Here is a 21,090-nt window from a genome sequence, read left to right as displayed (position 1 = left end):
CATTGGCTAGGAAATTCAGCTTTCCTTAATGACAAATTAAATAATTTGCAAAGAGGATATTTTATGATCGATGAAGCTTCTTTTAATAACCTTGGACTTGAAAAATAACGTTAAATTACAAATGCGCACTATCAAGTTTTTCCTGCTTTCCTTGTTGGGTAAATGCAAAGTATAACACACAAGTAGAAATGCCGAGAGATTCCAATCCAATATGATTTTATAATTTACATAGGATATTCAATTTTACTCCTAGTAACTATGTGTTTTTTGGGGAATATTGCTGCATTATATAAACAACCCGAGTATGATTTTATTTAAGCAGTGGGACAAGAGACAATTAAATGGCTTAAAGTTATGACACTGAAGTTTTTATTTTTTTAACTGAAATGTTTCAAGTTTCCAAACTAAATTTCCCCTGGGACAGTCATTTATTCACGTTCTTTTCAAAATATCTATTCAAATTTTATATGGAGACGGCCATGTAAACCAATACTGAAATATATCACGTCATACAACATCCATGCAAAATTTCGAAGAGTTGCGTGAACATTTCGCGAATTGTTCGAGTTTTATGTTTCGAGTTTGTTACATGGGACAACGCTAAGTAAACGTTTTTGCTGATAATCTGTGTCTTCCGAAGCCTATGAATATTATGTTTTTATTCTTTCTCTATCATAATGTGAAAATTTAAGACGCAATCTTTATTTTCATATATAATTTGAAATATCTATTTCAGCATTTCTAAGAAAATTTCCTTATCAAATATTTACTTAGCGCTATTTTTCGTGGTAGTAGCAATATCTAACGTTGCGTCATGTGTTAAACTATATAACCCTTCCCTCTTTTATTGTATAGATTAAAAAATATTAGAATTATAAAATATTTGTTTTTGTTTACTCTTCTTTTTCGTAAAACGTCATGATTACGTCATAACTTATATGACGTCATAAGACATATCATTCGAGTTGACCATTTTGACGGTAAAATAGAGCTAACAAAAACAGCAATGAGCGATTTTGAATCTATGGAATACGATTCAGAAATATCAGAAATAGATATGGAAATAGCGTCAGATTCAGAAGATGAAACGTTGAATCCTGGTCCATGGTTCCCCGTATTTGACACTGAAGAGTTTTACATGCCAGAAATGCAGGAATTTCGGGGAAATCGTCTGGGACCAGTTGATGTTCGGCCGGATGATAAGCCTCATGAATTGTTCCTATCAATGGTGACGGACCCGGAAAATGTAGACAACAATGTGGTGGACCTTCTAGTAAAAGAAACCAACAGATACGCAGAAGATCGGAAAGCAGTGGGAAATTTGAAACCACGATCAAGGCTCCATATGTGGCGTCCAGTCAGTAATGAAGAGATGAAAGCTTTTCTGGGACTCCTGCTGCTAATGGGAATAATACAGAAGCCAAAATTAGCTTCGTATTGGGAAACAGAAGACAAACTGTGGTTGAGACGAACGCCTTCTTTCCGTTCCGTGATTACAAGGGACCGATTTTTAGCCATTTTGTCTAATCTACACATAAATAATAACCAGACAGCACTGCCAAGGGATCATCCACAGTATGATCCAATGCATAAAGTGAGACCAGCTATCGATGTATGCAACACGGCATTTAGGAAGAATTACAGGTACAGCATTAATGTTTTCTATAATATTATTTCATTGTCATCCAATGAAAAAGTATGTTACAAGTTATAAATTTCCAGTGGCTAATATTACATGCAAACTCGGACAAAAGTCAATTGTAAAGATTTACATAAACAAACAAGTAAATAGATTGGTTAAATTACTACACGAACAAATAAAAAAAACAGTAGCTATACAAGTAAATTGATTACTAATTGACATAACCCCGTGTTACCAACATACATGTACAAGTTGACGTTTTTCCATGCAGAAACGTTAAATTTTAAGAATACAAGAAGGATAGCTTTATCCGATGTGTATTTTATTTTTTGTTATTGCATAAGCAACACGACGGATGCCACATGTGGAGCAGAATCTGCTTACCCTTCCGGAGCACCTGAGATCACCCCTAGTTTTTTGGGGGGTTCGTGTTGTTTATTCTTTAGTTTTCTATGTTGTGTCATGTGTGCTGTTTTTTGTTTGTCTTTTTCATTTTTAGCTATGGCGTTGTCACTTTGGTTTAGATTTATGAGTTTGACTGTCCCTTTGATATCTTTCGTCCCTCTTTTACTAAATGACAAATTTGCCATAGAATTAAGGTTGATTCGGTCAATAAATATATTTTTTTATACGTGTGTATCATGTTTATTAAAATACTATCCTCTTTTCTAATTCTTTGTTGTTTTATAAAGATTTTAATTAATTAGACCGCGACAACATATTTAAAAAAAAAGAAAAAAAACTCGATGAAAAATAAAGTGATTTTCATTAGAAGTCTTTTCTCCCTCAGGTTAGGAAGAGACATTTGTGTAGATGAAAGAATAGTCGGATTTAAAGGTAGACATAATATCGTCCAGTACATTTCAAAGAAAAAGTCCCATCAGTGGGAAGCCAAGGTATGGGTTCTAAGTGAATCTGATACAGGTTATACTGTGCACGTACAGTTGTACTTTGGAAGACGTAACCGTCAGCAGCCATACCCTAATGGAGTTGGCTATTCAGTTGTTACAGAGTTAGTGGAGCCACATTATAATAAGTTTCATCATGTAACAACAGACAGTCTCTTTACCAGTCCTAAACTAACACATGACTTGCTGGGTAATGGTACTTACTCTACTGGAACCGTCATAACAGGCAGAAAGGGAATGCCATTAAGTTTTAAAACATTAAAAACCCCTAAAGGAACGGTAATGCTAAGAAGCAGGGAAATATACTGGCAATTCATTGGTCTGATCGTCGACAGGTGCGATTTCTTACATCATCTGATCATTGCAGGTTTGTTATTTTCATTTAAGCTATATACAAATGTATAGATAGCTGTCTAAGAACCTTCATATTTTCAGAATAATGAAGTTTAAATAATTTTGTAATTCGATGTATAGAGTGTTCCAAAAATAGTAATAATAATTTTAATAAGAACAATATTAATGATAACAGTAATAGTTATAGAAATAAAAGTAAACAACAACAACAACAACAACAACACCACAACAACAATTATGATAATTGGCGATGATAACAATAGATAAAAATTGTGATGGATGATAATTTTCTGCTGTAGCAAATATAGGAAAATCTATAATATGAAATTAGAGTTATATTCTATAAGAAATCTTATTTGATAGTTATTTTTATTGTAAGGTTGGAAACTGCATCAAATTCTAAGGGAAAGGAAAAGGTCGCTCCGGGAGTTGTCCATACTTACAATGAAAACATGGGAGGAGTAGATTGAGGAGATCAACTTATATCAGTGTATGATCCAGACATACGTTCTGTGAAACTATGGAAAAAGATTCTTGTTAATCTTTTATTGACTGCTTGTGGTTAGTATTAAAGTGATTTATAATACAATAATAAAATTATTTATTGTTCATACGTATATAAATTGATTCAAATGATATAAAGAATATCAACGTCCGTCTGATAAGCAAACAATTCAACGTGCATATGCTATAATATTCGTTATTTTTATCATATTAAAGTAGTATCTAAGGGACGACATCAAAAGTTTAATGTAGGATAAAAAACTTAATTCACATAGTTTTTTCACTGACCCCCCTCTCTTAACTTAATTTGGGAAAAATTGATTTACGAATAGGGATATATGTAAAAATCGATTTTAGATTTACAAAACTTGCAGAATTTTAACCCCCACCCCCAAACTATTTGATTTAAGTTTTTTATCCTACATCGATCTTTTGATGTCGTCCCTAAATTTGTAATGTCACTGTACGGCAGCAACACAATGACGTAATCGCTGAAACAATCTTTGGCCGGTTTTTTTTTCACAGTTAAAACATAATTATGTAAAATATTTCCAAAGAATTCAAAACAACTATTTATGTTACTATATATATTTTATACTATTCCTGCTTACAGTGAATGCATACATATGCCACAAGAGAATCCTCTTGGGTAGAAAGTTGACCCATCTCCAGTTTCAACAGGAAATTGTGACTGGCTTAGTTGGGGACCATACAATTCAGCGTAGAGTTTTGGTACGATTGGAGAAGGTATGACTAGTAGAGCAACGTCAGAACATTTCCTCTTTGAAATTCCAGGAAGAAAGAGAAGGAATTGTGTTTCCTGTCATAACCGGAAGGTTAGAACTTGGTGCCAACAGTGCAGAGAAGGTCTCTGTCTAGGAAAATGTTTCAAGGACTTCCACAAACAAAAGCAACGTCAAGACGTGCACGAAGAGTAAATTAACTTATTAAATTCATTACACTGTGTACGTCACTGTATTGCTAGATAAATATATATACGATTTGTAATGATTTGTGAGGTGAACTGTTTTTGAACAGAATAAACATATTGGAAATATGTATGTTTTATTTCTGTTGACCAAATTAAGATACAGTTTTATGCCTCAAACTTAAATTAATGACATAAGAAAAACCAATTGTATAGGGTTCAAATAGTTCTCGTTAGTTTTTTGTGGTTGTATTACACTTCGGTGAAAATTTTTTTTTCCTGTTTAGCATTACAAAGTGCTTGACGTTATTTAATTGAAAAGCGCCAAACTTGCTGAAGACGTGACGTTCTAACCTTATGACGTTATGCAATGACATGTAAATGACGTAATTTTGAAAAAAAATAAACATCTTGACTTTATATCCCAGTAATTCCTCAATTATTTAAGTTAACATGCTGTTATTCAAGACTAAGTAACAATTTAATATTTTTGGTATTTTTTACTGAAATTGTCCCGTTTCTGGACAATGTTTTGAAATTTAGCTACGCACTAAGAGGGTTAATTCAATTTCGTTTAGCTTTGAAGGCGACCCTTGTCCAGGAAGGCGACTTTGGTTTATCTTTGTCAAGTGAAATTCATAAACGATTCTTAACCACCTATAAAATACTAAAATATGTATTCTCGTTTTTTTAATGGGTAATTGAATTATACTGAAAAAAAAACCCCTCTCAAATCATTATATAAACGGCGAAACAACGGTACCGGCCAATGGTAATGAAAATAAAAACAAAGCGTGTAAAAATTAATAAAAATAAATAAAATCTCCGAGCAGCTGCTCTATGATTCTAGTAACTACTTCTTGTTGTAAAGTATCAAACTTGTCAGATTAAAATTATCATGATTTCAATCCTTGTTTCGGAAGGCGAGGATATATTTTTTACATAAAATTTATTATCGATATTCATTTTGCTTATTTTTTAATCATGTTTATTATTCTTTTGTTGACCACTTATTGCTCAAAATTTTAGAGAATACGAATAAAAAAACATAGTATAAACGAGGGAAGAAATTCTCTAAAATGAATTTCTATTGTCTACAAGTGAATCTGAATCAATAATAATTCATTTTCATTTACTATGATAAGTACACACTGTAATTGACATACACGAAATATCTTTAAAATCTGTTAATTGATAAATTGTTCTCTTCTCAACGTTCAGTGGCAAGTATTTCATGCAATATTAAGGACGTCTGAAATTCAATATACAATAAATCTATTTCTCAGTGGGTCCTACAAAGTAAAAGACCTGTGTTGAATGTCAGAAAAAAGAGGTTGCCACTGGGAAAGAATATCTATGATAGGAATAGAAATCATTGTGTCTACTACTAATTTAACATCCCCATTTCGAATGAAAATAAAAAAAATTAAGTCTAGATAATTAGTAAACACGTTAAAAAAGTTGGTATTATAGTACTAATAATAAACAAGCTTATGATCCTGTATCATTTCTTAACATCCGTTTTAAGTATACTTTAAAGCATTTTATTCAGTTTGCTTCATTCCCGCCAAAATCGCCCTTTTGACGGCGTCTTTTGAAGTTGTCGGTGCCCCTGAGTATTGTGACGTTACAATGGACCTTTGACGTTCTACACAATCAACAAGATTTGTGTGTAGAAGCCATAAATGTCCCTTTGGCAACAAGAGGGTTTAAACGATGTTTTAACGCGTTAAATGAAGTTTTAACGCGTTAAATGATGTTTTAACGCGTTAAATGATGTTTTAACGCGTTAAATGATGTTTTAACGCGTAAAACTAATGTATCGTAGTGCTCAACGTTTTTGTGTTGAATTTAACGCGTTAATGTGATTTATTATGACACATGTGGCCAGTGCGACGGATATTTTATCGCGATAAACGTCAATTTTCACCTACGGGATAAATCCCAAACTTGATAATTGCAAAGTTTAACGCGTTAAATATATTGATTTCTTTTCGCGTTAAAGTCTTGTTTTAACGCGTTAAAACTGTATTTATCGCGTTAAATGTGATTTTATCGCGTTAAAATTATCGCGTTAAATTTTATCGCGTTAAATTTTAACGCGTTACTTTATCGGGTTTTTGACATGATCGGCCTCTCATATACTAGCAACCATAAACCCGTTTTGGACACCAGGCGCTTTATATACCAAACCAGAATTAACAAGCGACTCTGCTTTTTTCCAAATTGGCTCATGAATTGTGGGATCAAGATGAGTATATAGATAAACTTTTATGAAGTGGTTGTGGGTCAAGAGATGTTCCTGAAGTTCCAGCCTGTTCACCAATGGAAATCCGTATTGATGACCTAAATTGCGACGGTTTAAGTGGAACCTTTAGGAAGGCTGTTATATGCTTGTTGCGGGACGACTCGGAAAGTTTGAACCAAGCATTACATGGCTGCACGTGTTCTATGTACTCGGTACGGATCTGATAGGGTCCCATAACAATAATCGCCTTCTCTGTGTCATTTTTCTGCTCGTCAGCAAGTTCCCGCATTTTGGTACAGAATACGGTAACTTCGTTCTCTTGGTAATCCGACTTTTGTTTTAATCTGTTATTCAAACTTTCGTTCGCATTTGTTGTGTAATGCGAAAAACCGAAACCACAACTAATTCTTAATGGAAGTAATAAGCAGTTTTGCACTAGTTTTTTTTATAATTCAAAAACCATGTATAAAACACTGGCTCCGTCGTTTTCCCGATATATTCTCTCAAATTCAATTTCAACAATTTATTTTCGAAGTCAGTGTCAGTTAAGCAATCTGCAAGTCCAACATTTTTATCAAATATATCTTTAATGAACTGGTTTGTATATCGATTATTTATCCCTAGTGTATGCAACTTTCTCTCAAGATTTAATCGCACATGACGCTGGCACTGCATGATCCTGCATATTTTTGGAAATTGGCATGTACCTACTAAAGCTGTTAAAAATCGAACATTTATCATCTGTTCCTATAAAGAGAGTGTCAGCTAAAGTGTTTCGGAGGGACACAATTGAAGAGGCAAAGAAGATCCAGTTCCCCCCGGAAAAATTGGTATGGGGAGAATGAATATAGGACACCGGCTATGCCAGCCGACAACTTTTTCAAATTGGCAAGACCGAACAGAACAATCCATGCAAAGCCAAATAGATGTTCAAACTGTGAAACAGACAATATATTTGAACGGCACAAAATAAACAACACAAGAGAACCTTACATGCCAGACAACAATTAATAAGCAAAAATATCAACATTCATTTCTTGTAGAAACAATTGGAACCATCTGCAAGATAAAGTTGTGCATGCAGGTTCTGTAGATGTATTCAAGACCGCTCTATAGGAACATCGCAAATAACCAACGGCGCTCAGTGGCGGATCCAGGGGATTGGAAACCCCCTTTTTTTGCACGAGCAATGCATTTGAATGGGGACATGCAGTTGGAACCCCCCTTTTTTGTCCTGGGTTAGGAACCCTCCTTTTTAAAATAGCTGGATCCGACCCTTGCGCTCTTCTCCACGGTGTATACAAGTGTTTTATAGGATTCTACGCGTACAAATTCAGATCGATACAGCTATATGATTTCCATGAGAATCCTGTTATTATTCAAAGCCTTGACCAGTACCTGCAGGGACTGAATTTGAAATTAGTTTTAGTCAAGGGCTCAATATTCAGTTCCATGCAGTTGAAGGTTTTAGTGACTTTTATTGATTTGAATATTCTCTTGAAGTTTTGTTACACCACGTACATCACAGGCACTCGTCTCAGATTCCCCCTAGTAAATGTCTACTCTTTATGTTATATAAAGGTATACAGGATTTTTTTTCTGAGACGAGTGAGTGCCTGTGCCGTACATCCATTTATTGGTTAATGTTTTTGGCAGGTAAATTTTATTGTTCTAATTTTTCTTTAATATGAGGAAAGTCTTAAATATAAGTTAAACACTATCATTGATCAGAACTGGTTGTTTGAAACATAACATATCTTAACTTGCGACCGTATAAGAATTCAGGTCAGTCTTTTCTCTTTAGGGAGATACCATTTGATATTTAGGGAAAAGGGGGGGGGGGGTGTAGGATGAAAAGTTTTGTCCTTCATTTTGTTTACTTGTAATCTCCTCACTTTATTCTGTCCTGATTTTTTTTACATGTATGTTCTCAGTCTTGCCTTTTTATGACCCAAAACTCATATCCTGCCTTGTTTTTAAATATTATACTAGCCCACCCCCTAAAAATCAAATGGTAGCTTCCTTATTGACAACATGAAAATGGCCGTATAGCTGGGTAAGTAATTATGTTTTTGTACAACATTGGTTTACTAGTCTGAATTTTGGTCGGCAGAATATGCATACCCCTTCTGTTTATGGCTAGATTAATGTCTTTTTTTTTTTACCTGTCCACGATATTCATTTAAGTCCAATATCCTCCTGCCCAAAAAGGTAAACATTTAAAATATACTGATCGAGCAGACCGGAGTCCACTCTCTAGAGTACATAATATTTCTACTCAATTTATTTGATTTTAGTTTTATTTATTCATGTTGAAAATACTAGCATATAATATATACAGTTATTATTTGGAAAAAAAATAAAAAAAATAAATATAAGTGTTGTTGAATTTCTAAGAATATATATATGTAATAAAATATATTTTGTACAATGTGTCTCATTGACAAATCTTAATTAAAAAAACAAAATAAAAATGCAAGTAAAGGGGGGGGGGGGCTAAATGGCAGGTGTCATCTGACCTTGACCTCATTTTAATGGTTCAATGGGTAAAGTTAGGTTTTGGTCATTTTTTCTAATGCTATATGCAATAAATCAACTATATTTGGTGTATTGAAATATTTTAATTTATGATCTATATGTCAGTCATGCAGGTTTTATTGTCGAGCCTGTGACATTTGTCGCAGAAAGCTGTACATAGGGATAGTGATCTGGTGGCAGCTAAGGCTGCGTTAGCTATCTTCTGAAAAGCTTTATATTTCAGAAGGTGGAAGACCTACATGCTTCATACTTTGTTTATAGATTTCTCATGTTAGGAAGTTTCTGTCAGTCACATGTCTAATGTCCTTGACCATTATTATGGTTCAGTGACTACTTGAAAAAAAGTTAAGATTTTTTGTAAGCTTGAATTCTCTCTTATTATAAGTAATAGGATAACTATATTTGGTATGTGCATACCTTGCTAGGTCCTCATACCTGTCAGACAATTTTCACTGGACCTCGACCTCATTTCATGGATCAGTGAACACAGTTAAGTTTTGGTTGTCAAGTCCATATCTCAGATACTATAAGTAATAGGTCTAGTTTATTCTGTGTATGGAAGGACTGTATGGTGTTCATGTCCAACTGGCAGGTGTCATCTGACCTTGACCTCAATTTCATGGTTCATTGGTTACAGTAAAGTTTTTGTGTTTTGGTCTGTTTTTTCTTATACTGTATACAAAAGATCTACTATATTTGGTGTATGGAATGATTGTAAGGTGTACATGTCCAACTGGCAGGTGTCATCTGACCTTGACCTCATTTTCATGGTTCATTGGTTAGGCCCCAAAAAAATATATGTCTGTTCAAGGTTACATGCTTTAAAAAAATAGGATAGGTAGGTTGGTATTTCCATTTTATTTTATTTTTTTAATTTTATTTTTTGTGACATGATTTTGAGTGTGCAGTTTCCTCTTGATCATTGGCCAAGTTTACTAGTAATTTTAATGATTGGATGATTTCCCTTTTTATTGGGTAGAAAAAAATGGCGGCAAAATGTTTATTTCATCACACGAGTTTCAAATTTCCTTAAAACAGCTATTATATTCATGATTATGAACATTGGGATATATCAAGCAACACGATCTTCACTTTTGACATGAGTTCAGATTATTTTTATACGACCGCAAAAAAACTTTTGCCTCGTATAACGGTATGATGTTGTCGTCTAGATCGTCGTCGTTGTCGGAAGACACATTTAGTTTCTGGACAATAACTTTAGTTTTAGTGAACGGATCTCTATAAACTTTTAAAAGAAGGTTTCTATACCACTAAAGGAAGGTTGGGATTGATTTATGCGGGTTGTTGTCCCAATAGTTTAGGAATTAGGGGCCAAAAAAGGGCCCACATACGCTTTTTTCTTGGTTTTCGCACAATTACTTATGAATAAGTAAATAGAAATCTATGAAATTTAAACACAAGGTTAATGACCACAATAGGAAAGTTAGAATTGATTTTTGGAGTTTCATTTTGAATAGTTTAGGAATAAGGGGCCCTAAAAAGGTCAAAATAAGCATTTTTCTTGATTTTTGCACAATAACTTAAGTATAAGTTAATAGAAATCTATGAAATTTCAACACAAGGTTTATGACCTCAAAAAGGAGGTTTATATTGATTTTTGGAGTTTTATTTCGAATAGTTTAGGAATTAGGGGCCATACAAGGGTCCAAATAAGCATTTTTCTTGGAGTTCCTTGATATGCTGAATCTAACCGTGTATATAGAATCTTGATATTTGGTCCCGTTTTCCAATTGGTCTACATTAAGGTCCAAAGGGTTTTCAAGTTAGTCCAAATCGAGGTAAAAAATTGAACTTTTTTTTTTGTTTGATTTCAACAAAAATTGAATAAAATTATGGGTTTCTTTGATATACTGAATCTAACCATATGTTTTTAGATTTTTATACGACTTCAAAATTTTTTTTTGCGTCATATAATAGTATGATGTCGTCAACTGTGTCGTCTGCGTCGTCGTCATCGTCATCCAAAGACACATTTGGTTTGCGGACAATAACTTGAGTTTACGCCAATGGATCTCTATAAAATTCAAAAAGGGGGTTCAAGGCCACAAAAGAAAGATTGGGATTGATTTTGGGTATGATGGTCCCAACCGTTTAGGAATTAGGGGCCCAAAGGGACCAAAACAAGCTTTTTCCTACTTTCAGGATAATACCTTGTGTATAAGTATTTCAATTGCTCTTAAATTATACCACAATGTTTAATACCAGAAGTAGAAGGTTCTGATTAATTTTGAGGGTTATGGTGCCAACAGTTTAAAAATTAAGGACCAAAAAGGGGCCAAAAACAAGCATTTTTATTGTTTCTGGACAATAACTTGTGTGTAAGTTTATGGATCTCTCTGATATTGTTCCACAAGGTTCCATATCACAAAAGGAAGGCTAGGATTGAGTTTTGGGTTAATTGCTTAATTCATGCAGTATTAAGGTGTTAAAAAAGGTCCAAAATCAAACTTTTTCTAGTTTCGAGACAATAACTTGTGTTTAAGAGTATGGATCTGTCTGACATTGCACCACAAGGTTCCATATAACAAAGGGAAGGCTTGGATTCAGTTTGGGGTTAATATCTTTGAACATTAAGAAATAAGGGAACAAAAAAGGGCCAACAAGAAGCATTATTCTAGTTTACAGACAATAAATTGTGTTTAAGTGTATGGATCTCTCTGAAATTATGCTACAAGGTTTCTTACTAGATAGGAAAGGCTGGAATTGATCTTTTGGGTTCTTGCTTCAGGGGGGGGGGGTCAATAAGTGAGGGGCCAAAAAAAGGGGCCTAAATAAGCATTTTTGTAGTTTTCAGTCAATTACTTGTGTTTAAGTGTGTAAATCTCTCTGAAATTATACCACAAGTTTCCATACTACTGAGGAATGGTTATGGGGGTTATGGCTCAAATCATTAAGCAATTAGGGGCAAAAAAGGGGGAAAACAAGGTTTTTTTGGTTAATTTAGAAATTTAGACAATTTAAAAGCAGTGAAGGGGAGGTAAACCAATTAAAATTTAAAGAAACACTGTTATATATATGATTGATTACTTGATTACCTCGCTTACACTGCTTGAAAATTATGTATTAAGAAATGATTGTCTTGAGATGTGTAGTAGTAAATTTATTGTTAGAAGTTACTGTATAACCATGACTGTATGTCAGGTTATATTTTAATATTTTATGATGCATTTAAATGAGAAGTTATTGCTGCCAACCCAAATAGAAATTTGAATTTAGATATTTTTTGGAATAAGAAAACGCGGGAGGTGAAAAAAAATTTGGAAGGGGTAAAATTTCTCATTTCCTATTTCAGAAATTAAAATGAATCTTCTTTAAATATTTTTTTTGATGGGATTATATTCAACAGCATAGTGTATTGCTCAAAAGGAATAAAACATTTTTTTAAGTTCATTAGACCACATTCATTCTGTGTCAGAAACCTTTGATGTGTCAACAATTTATCAGAATCCAAATTCAGAGCTGTATCAAGCTTGAATGTTGTGTCCATACTTGCCCCAACTGTTCAGGGTTCCACTTTTTGGGTCGTATAAAGCTGTGCCCTGCAGAACATCTGGTTCACTTTACCACGGAAATAAAATGGCTTAGGGTTGGCGCTCAAAATAGGGTTGGTCAGGTAACTGTAAATAGACATATATTTCTTTTTGGCCTTACATTTAAGTTTTTGTGTTTTGGTCTGTTTTTCTTATACTGTATACAATAGGTCTACTATATTTGGTGTATGGAATGATTGTAAGTTGTACATGTCTAGCTGCCAGGTGTCATCTGGCCTTGACCTCATTTTCATTGTTCTGAGTGGTCAAAGTTAATTTTTTGAGTTTTGGTCTTTTTTTTGTATTACTTTATGCAATAGGTCAACTTTATTTGGTGTATGGAAATATTTTATGATCTATATGTCAGTTGTGCAGGTTTTATTTGACCTTGACCTCATTTTATGGTTCATTGCTCAGTGATAAGTTTTTGTTTTTATACCCCGCTTTGAAAAAAAGGGGGGTAAACTGTTTTACCTTTGTCTGTCCTTTCGTCAGTCTGTCAGTCCATCAGTCCATCAGTCCATCAGTCCGTTAGTCCGTCAGTCTGTCCGTCAGTCGGTCCTTCCCATGAATATTTTTCGTCACATTTTTCTCAGGAACTACACTACCAGGATTTCTGAAATTTGGTTTTAGGCTTGATATAAGTCAGCTATACCGTGTGATGCGTTTTCAGATTCATCACTCAACAACTTCCTGTTTACCGAACACTTGTTTGATTTTACACATGATAGCCAAGTTGAAAATTTTTCGTCACATTTTTCTCAGGAACTACAATACAAGGATTTCTGAAATTTGGTTTAAGGGTTAATATAAGTCAGCTATACCGTGTGATGTGTTTTCAGATTCATCACTTGACAACTTCCTGTTTACCGAACACTTGCATATTTTTACACAATTAATATTATCCACTTGCAGCGGGGGTATCATCAGTGAGCAGTAACTCGCAGTTTCACTTGTTTAGTTTGTTTTTCTTAAACTATAAGCAATTGGTCAACTATATCTGTTGTATGGAAGAATTGTTAGCTGTACATGTCTGCCTGGCATGGTTCATCTGACCTTGACCTCATTTCATGGTTAATTGGTCAATGTTTATTTTTCTTGGTTAATGTAAAAATTGTGTGACAGTTGTAATAAAGCTTTATATTTAGAACATAATATCAATAGTTAGTACAGAAGGCGAGACATTTCAGTGTGTGCACCCTTGTTTGACCTTGACCCCATTTTCATGGTTCATTGATCATTCAAATGCGTACGAACTACTTATTGAAGTATAATTACTATGTAAATAAACTCATGGATTGAAATTTTATACATAGGCCAGACCTGCATTTCGTCTACCAAAGACTCATCAGTCACAATAGAATCAAAAATGTTAAAATGTTAAAAAGGCCTAATGAAGTACGAAGTTGAAGAGCATTTAGGACCAAAAAATTCATAAATGGCACTCGTCTAATGCCCTGTATGGATCAAGTTAAATGTGAGGAGCTTGGTACATAAAAGTTGAAGTCCATGATAAAGACCTCACTAAATTTTTATAAAAAGCACTTTACAATGTCTTTGTACCTGTTTCGTTTCACATAATTAGCTGTTTTGTGCTGTATTGCCATCAAGCACAGCAGGGGTAGAAAGGTGAAACTGGTAAAATGTGGTAGACCATAGAAACAGTATGAAACAGATCTCCTTTCAAAACATACTGCATATAAAGTTCAACTGTGCCAAGCAATGATAAAAAAACTTGTGTGACAAGCTGCTTGACAAGTTTTTCAGCCTTAAAAGTAGAAAGATAGAGTTCTATATGGGCTAAAGATGTTGTTCTTGTATAACCTGTGATTCAACGAATAAACACAAATGTTTGATTAACATCTTTTATTAAAATATGCCCTTTTCATATTATCATATCGCGCGTTAAATGCCCTTTTTCAGGATTGCCCTTTTGAAAACCTAGCTGGAACACTGTAATATCTTTCTTTTCTTCTGTAGAATAGTAAGTGGTTCAAATATAATTAAGCCGGTTGAGACTAAAATTACATTCAAGTTTTTCACTATAAAGTAATAAAACTTTGTATCAGACCAAACTGTTACAAAAAATGTTAAATCCAAGAGTCTTTTTGTGCTCAGATTTATTGTATCATGTCACCTGAGTATAGAAATGATAAAAAAAAAACACAAATTTTTGTTTCCTATAGCTTCAATACACATTTTTAAATGTAAATATGTGCTACGGACTTAATTGTCCCTAAATTTTTCAGACTTACTTGGCCTAAGACCCTTTTAAACTAATATGATATGTTATTTGTCACTTTTCCTTCAATTTTAAGTACATTAAATACATATTTCAGGATTATATATTACCAAAAAGCTTCACAAATTTAAAATTGCTGGATGATATTACATCTTTATGAAAGGCACACTTTCATTGGAAAACCTCAATATTTAGGCACAGGCTCATATAAATTTGACTTTTGAATAATTATGCTAAGTCTGATAAATCAAATGAGTACTCTACTGCTTTTAATACATAATATATTATATTTAAAGGAATTTAAAAAGTATTTTCTTTTGCAATATTTTAATTTTTAAAGCCCAAAATGTTGATAGTTGAAATTTTTCAATTTTAACATCGAAATTTAACACGCAAAGTTGAATATAAAATTTATCATATTGTCTATAATACATGTCCTATTGCCATGAAACTTTGCAAGCAGTTTTATAATTTATTAAACTTTAGTCATACCAACTTTTATTAAGATTAGTCAACTTTTTCTATCCTATTAGGTCCGAGACCACAATTGTCGTCCCTTGATTTTCGTTGTCCACGAATGTAGTCCCTAGAGTGGACAGTGTGTTACTTACCAATTTTTTTTTATACCCCTTCCAGATGTATTTCTCCATGTTTTATGCCCCAAATAGTAAGTCAAGGGATGAAATGACACTGCAAAAAATTTGGGTAATGAATTTTAAAGTAAAGTAATGATTATGGTCCAGTTGAAAAAGGTTAAAAATTAACACTTTGGAAGCTGTCAAAGGATTTCAAGACCCCCTTAACATAAAATTGTCCATATTTTGAGTTAGAGCTCATGAAGTTTTCTATATTTTTGATATAATTTGTCCCAAAAGTAGTACAACACACTGTAAAAAAATTATTAAGAAAGCGCAGGTGGGATTTTTTTAATTTGCATTTATTGTCTAAAAGAAATGCGCTATGAAATAATTGTGGTCTCTGACCTCATGTTGGAAATTTAAAAAAAACCAAAAGCTTGTCTTCATATCAAATTGTTTTCACAGCAATAATAGTGTCTTGCACGAAGCAAGTTTTCTTCACTTTCTGATGTTGCCCACGCATGTTTTTCGTGATCCATGTTGCTATTTTACTTTCATTTATTTTCAGTGTTGATGGTCTATTTATGTCTTGTCTGTACCAGTGTTTGTCTTTTGTTCATTTATTGTCCTTTTTTATGACTAAAGTCTAGGTGTGGTTTGGCAATTTTGCATATGTCCACCAATGTTCAGACATTGTGTGAGAAAATATTTTAAGAAGATACGAAAACACAGAAAAATTGGTCACTTCTTCATTAAGAGATTTTCAAAGAATACAAAACTGGTTCTTTTTTTGTTGAGCCTTCAACTTTAGTCTAAAAAGTGAGACATAGCAATCCTACATTCCGTCGTCGTCTGTGTTGTCGTTGGTGGTGGCGGCGGCGTTCACAAATCAGTGGTGTAGCTTGCATGTATGCTCAGATGCTCAAGCATCCACATCATTTTGATAAAAAAGATTTAAAAAAAAAATGTGTTCATAGGAGTTAAACTCGTATATATCCAAATGTAACAAGAATGGAGATATAAGGATAACGTCCAATCATCTCTAAAGCAGTATGCACGGTCTTTATGTTTGATCAATTAGTTTATGTAAACAAGATGTATCAATCGCAGAAACGTGTTCTGACTTTCTGACTTTTTTCGTGAAAAGTCTATGTCGTCAGCTATGGCAAGCCCAGACAGAGGATGATGACAGGCAGATCCGCGGAGATGTCTCATCTGAAATTGGGCCAAGCGGAGATATGGCTTCTACATCTGACGTAGCAACGTTACTAACAACTAAACCACCATTTATATCCTGATATCGTTTCCTCTGACATGAAAGACGACGTCATAAAAACGTGAATTTGTAATAGAGTGTGATCATTCATGGGCTTATATATACCCGTTTCCGTCTAGATACAAATAATAATTTTTCAATAAAAGAAGAGCCAATGCCCCCCATATTGCAATTTTTTTTATCTATCCAAGAAGCAAGGACAATAACTAAAAATAATATCTAAAGAGAAATAAAAGCTTCAGAGCAAATGCAATGGGATTTCCATTATAATTTTTATTTCAAAGGGGCATACCCGGTTAAAAATATTTGATGAGGACTTATTTTTGATAGTGTCAAAGACATTGTTGATGATTTAAGTTTCATAAAAATCTTGCAAGAATTATACACATGCGAGTGCCAACAAGACCGAAAAGACGGAGGGACGGACGCCCGATATTTCCATGTCCCCTGCAACGCGTTAAGCGAAAGAATAATCACTATATTCCGAAGTTCCGGCATAAACAGATGTGCCGCTGTAATGGGTCCGTTTTTGAGATGTCAAATATAAGATTTGGTGGAAACTTTTACATCAAATGTTTATCATGTTTATGAATTGAATGATGGTAGTTTTGAGAAAACAATAAAATTATGTTTGAAATATATGAATGGGTGGGTACTTTGAAATTACATAAAAAATATAACAATTGTCGGATTCTGGGGGAGTACACGTGCAAATAGGAAATGTCCGAAAAAAATATATAATTTTCTGCATAAAAAGATCTCCAAAATTGTTTCGCCTCGCTACGCTCGGCGACAGTTTGGCATCCACATCATTTCAACCCTGGCTACGCCTGCACTGCAAATATTCACTCTGGTTAAAGTTTTTGAAGTTTTAATACTTTTCTCAAACTATCCTGGATATCTATGAAACTTGGACAGAAGCTTGTTTATGTTCATAAGATAGTATCAAGAAGTAGCTCACCTGACCTGAAAGGGTAGTGAGCTTTTCTCATCACTTGGCCTCTATCGTCCGTTGTCGTCTGGCGTCAGTTGTTTGTCGTCTGTCATCCGTAAACTTGTACAAAAATCTGCTCCTCTGAAACTACTGTGCCGAATTTAACCAAACTTGGTCACAATCATCATTTGGGTATCTAGTTTAAAAAATGTGTCAAGTGACCCGGCCAACTAACCAAAACATAAGGGTAAAATGTAGATTTTGGCTTATATCTCTGAAAAGAAAGCATTTAGAGCAAATCTGACATGGGGTACAATTGTTAATCAGATTAAGATATATCTGCCCTGAAATTTTCAGATTAATCCGACAACCCGTTGTTGGGTTGCTGCCCCAGAATTGGTAATTTTAAGGAAATTATGCCATTTTTGGTTATCTTGAATATTATTATACACAGAGATAAACTGTAAACAGCAATAATGTTCAGCAAAGTAAGATCTACAAATAAGTCAACATGACCAAAATTGTCAGTCGACCCCTTAAGGAGTTATTGCCCTTTATAGTAAATTTTTAACAATTTTCTTCTGAAACTACTAGCCCAAATTTAACCAAACTTTGCTATACAATCATCATTGAAGTATCCTTTTTTTTTTTAAATGTGTCCAGTGACCTAGCCAACCAAGCAAGATGGCCACCATTGCTAAAAATAGAACATAGGGGTGAAATGTAGAGTGTATCTCTGAAACCAAGGCATTTAAAGCAAATCTGACAGGGGGTAAAAATGTTCATCAGATTAAGATCTATCTGCCCACAAAATTTTCAGACAAATTCGACAACCCATTGTTAGGTTTCTGTTCCTGAATTGGTTATTTTAAGGAACTTTTGGTTATTATCTTAGATATCATTATAGTATCTGGTAATATCTAATATCTATAATACTATTAATTATGTTTTAACCTTATTTCACATGATTTACAAAGCATTAGTAAATACAGGTGAGTGACACAGGCTTTTGAGAGCCTCTAGTTTATAGATAAAACTAGATAGCTGAAATGGTTAAACTTAAAGACTAACACCACCAGTCTCCCGGTATCAAATAATTTGAAAAACAACAAAAATGTATTGCCGTGTTTTTATGCTGTTCTTCATCGTGATAGTCGTTTTTGCTTTAACCTAAATATCGGTCTATTAATGTTGTCCCTAAAACCCAAAAGACGTCTATATATTTGCTTTGAGACCAGAATATTGGTTGATAAGAATGGTTAAAAATTAATTTCGTTCCAATGTAAGAAAGAGTCTGGGAAACATAAACGCTCAGAATGCACTATTTTTCATTATTTTCATCAGAGCTTCTGGGGACCAAGACCACTCGCCAAATCTTTTTCACCTCCCTATGCTCGGCTAAAATATTTTGTCTCACTTTTAAAAGAGGCTTGTTACCACCATGACCCTTAAATTTACATCTGTATATATGTTATAATTTCCAGTTATTAAAATATTCAAGACACAGGGGGTGGGGGTCAATTTTCCATAGCAGTATTTTGACCCATGGTCAATTTACCATGGGGTTCAAAATACCATATGACACCGGGAAACAATTAACATTCACTCTATCTGTGATTGAAGTTTATAAAATTTAAATAACTTTCTTAAAATGTCTTTGATTTTTAACAAACTTGGAAAGAAGCTTATTTATGATCAAAAGCTAGTACATAGAAGGAAAGTTTTACCTTTTTATCCACATTTTATAATTTTGTACCTGTTTATGAATGGATTTAGTTTTTCAGTTTATAGGTTGCACTTTGTAAATACAGCTGTTTCTCAAACCATGCCTTTACTGATATTTTTTGGGAGATCTAGAATATTCATAGAAAATTAATTTTGTTTACATACTGATTCCCAGTTATGCTCTCTGTTTTCCATCTCGTAGAGACATAACTTGGGAATGTTACCAGTAAATATACTGTAGTTTTTGGGAGATCTAGAATATTCATAGAAAATTAATTTTGTTTACATACTGATTCCCAGTTATGCTCTCTGTTTTCCATCTCATAGAGACATAACTTGGGAATGTTACCAGTAAATATACATTATGCATATTGTTTACATTGCAATCTGTGGTAACCTGAATCATTCGTGATAGGGGTAGTTAAGAAAATTTGTGTTAGTGTACGTAAACTCTGAAATGTTCAGGGCATATAAATGTTGAAAATATGCCACACAGCCCTATATTTTGACCTTTGAAAAAAAGTTGTATTGCAAATGAACTTTCAATTCTAGGATAAAACGTCTTAGTAAAAGTGGTACAGTTTTAGCGGTAAAAGGAGTTCCTATGGGAAATTGCATTGTCAATATTTACAGAAATGCAACCTATAGTTCTTCCAGTTATCATTGCATACAGTCTGTAGTTTTTAAGTTTTTGAACCATTTATTAGACTCATAAACAGTTAGCTATCTTGGATTTTTACCAAACTTGGACAGAAGCTTCTTACAATCAAAAGAAAGTATCGAGAGGAAATTTTTATTAATCTTTTCCATGGAGATAATTTAGCTCTGCCCCCTTAATCGTGGTCTATTGACTTTGAAACTTTTGCTTATTTTACATGTATTAGTTTGTGATTACCGGTAGGTCAGTTTATGGGGAACCACAATTGGTAGGTCAATGATATTTGGTATGTAGTTGTGTAAGCATTGGCATACCTCATTTCCATGGAGATAATTTGGCTCCTCCCCCTTAGTCATGGTATATTGACTTTTTCTGAGTTATCATGTATTAGTTAGTGATTAGGCCAATTCAAGGGGCACCATTAGTGGTAGGCCAATGTTAATTGGTATTCAGTTGTATAAGCATTGGCACATCTCATTTCCATGGAGTACTTGGCCTCACCCCTCAGTCACAGTCTAATGACTTTGAAACTTGTCTTAGTTTACATGTATTAGTTTGTGATTAGATCAGTTTAAGATGAACTGCTTAGTAATGTTAAGCCAATAATATTTGGTATGCAAATTTATTGGCATTTGCAAGCATCGTTTCCATGGAGATTATATAGGTGTAATACCACCATTTATTTTCCCCTATAACATGTATAAGTCTTTGTTAAATTTGCACTTTTCAAAAAATTTATCTTTGTTTCAAATAAAGAAATACTTGGCATGAGTAAAGTTTTATCCTGTCCAGTACCATAAATAAAATTTCACATAACATTTCATTGCATATAAAAAAATAACCATCACTGGAAGTTAACAAATAAAATTTCTCCCCTTATTTTATCTGTGTACAAGGTTTACTCACCATGTTACCTCAAGATTACAAAATATTCTATAGCAATCACAAATAAAAAAAATAATGGTGCTTTGAAATACCCAAGACATATGTTTATGACACAGAAA

The 21,090-nt window shown here is 33.7% G+C and overlaps 1 long non-coding RNA gene across 1 annotated transcript; it reads left to right on the top strand.

Moving 5' to 3' along the window:
• Positions 1-979: 979 nt before the first annotated feature.
• Positions 980-3,361, top strand: LOC143049039 (uncharacterized). Its single transcript, XR_012970018.1, has 3 exons — positions 980-1,644; positions 2,433-2,917; positions 3,284-3,361. It is a non-coding gene; the product is annotated as an uncharacterized LOC143049039 (long non-coding RNA).
• The last annotated feature ends 17,729 nt before the right edge of the window (positions 3,362-21,090 follow it).

This window comes from Mytilus galloprovincialis, chromosome 10, assembly GCF_965363235.1.
Source record: "Mytilus galloprovincialis chromosome 10, xbMytGall1.hap1.1, whole genome shotgun sequence".
Lineage (NCBI taxonomy): Eukaryota > Metazoa > Mollusca > Bivalvia > Mytilida > Mytilidae > Mytilus > Mytilus galloprovincialis.
Note: the sequence above shows the minus strand (reverse complement) of the source record. Positions and strands in the feature narration are given on the sequence as shown.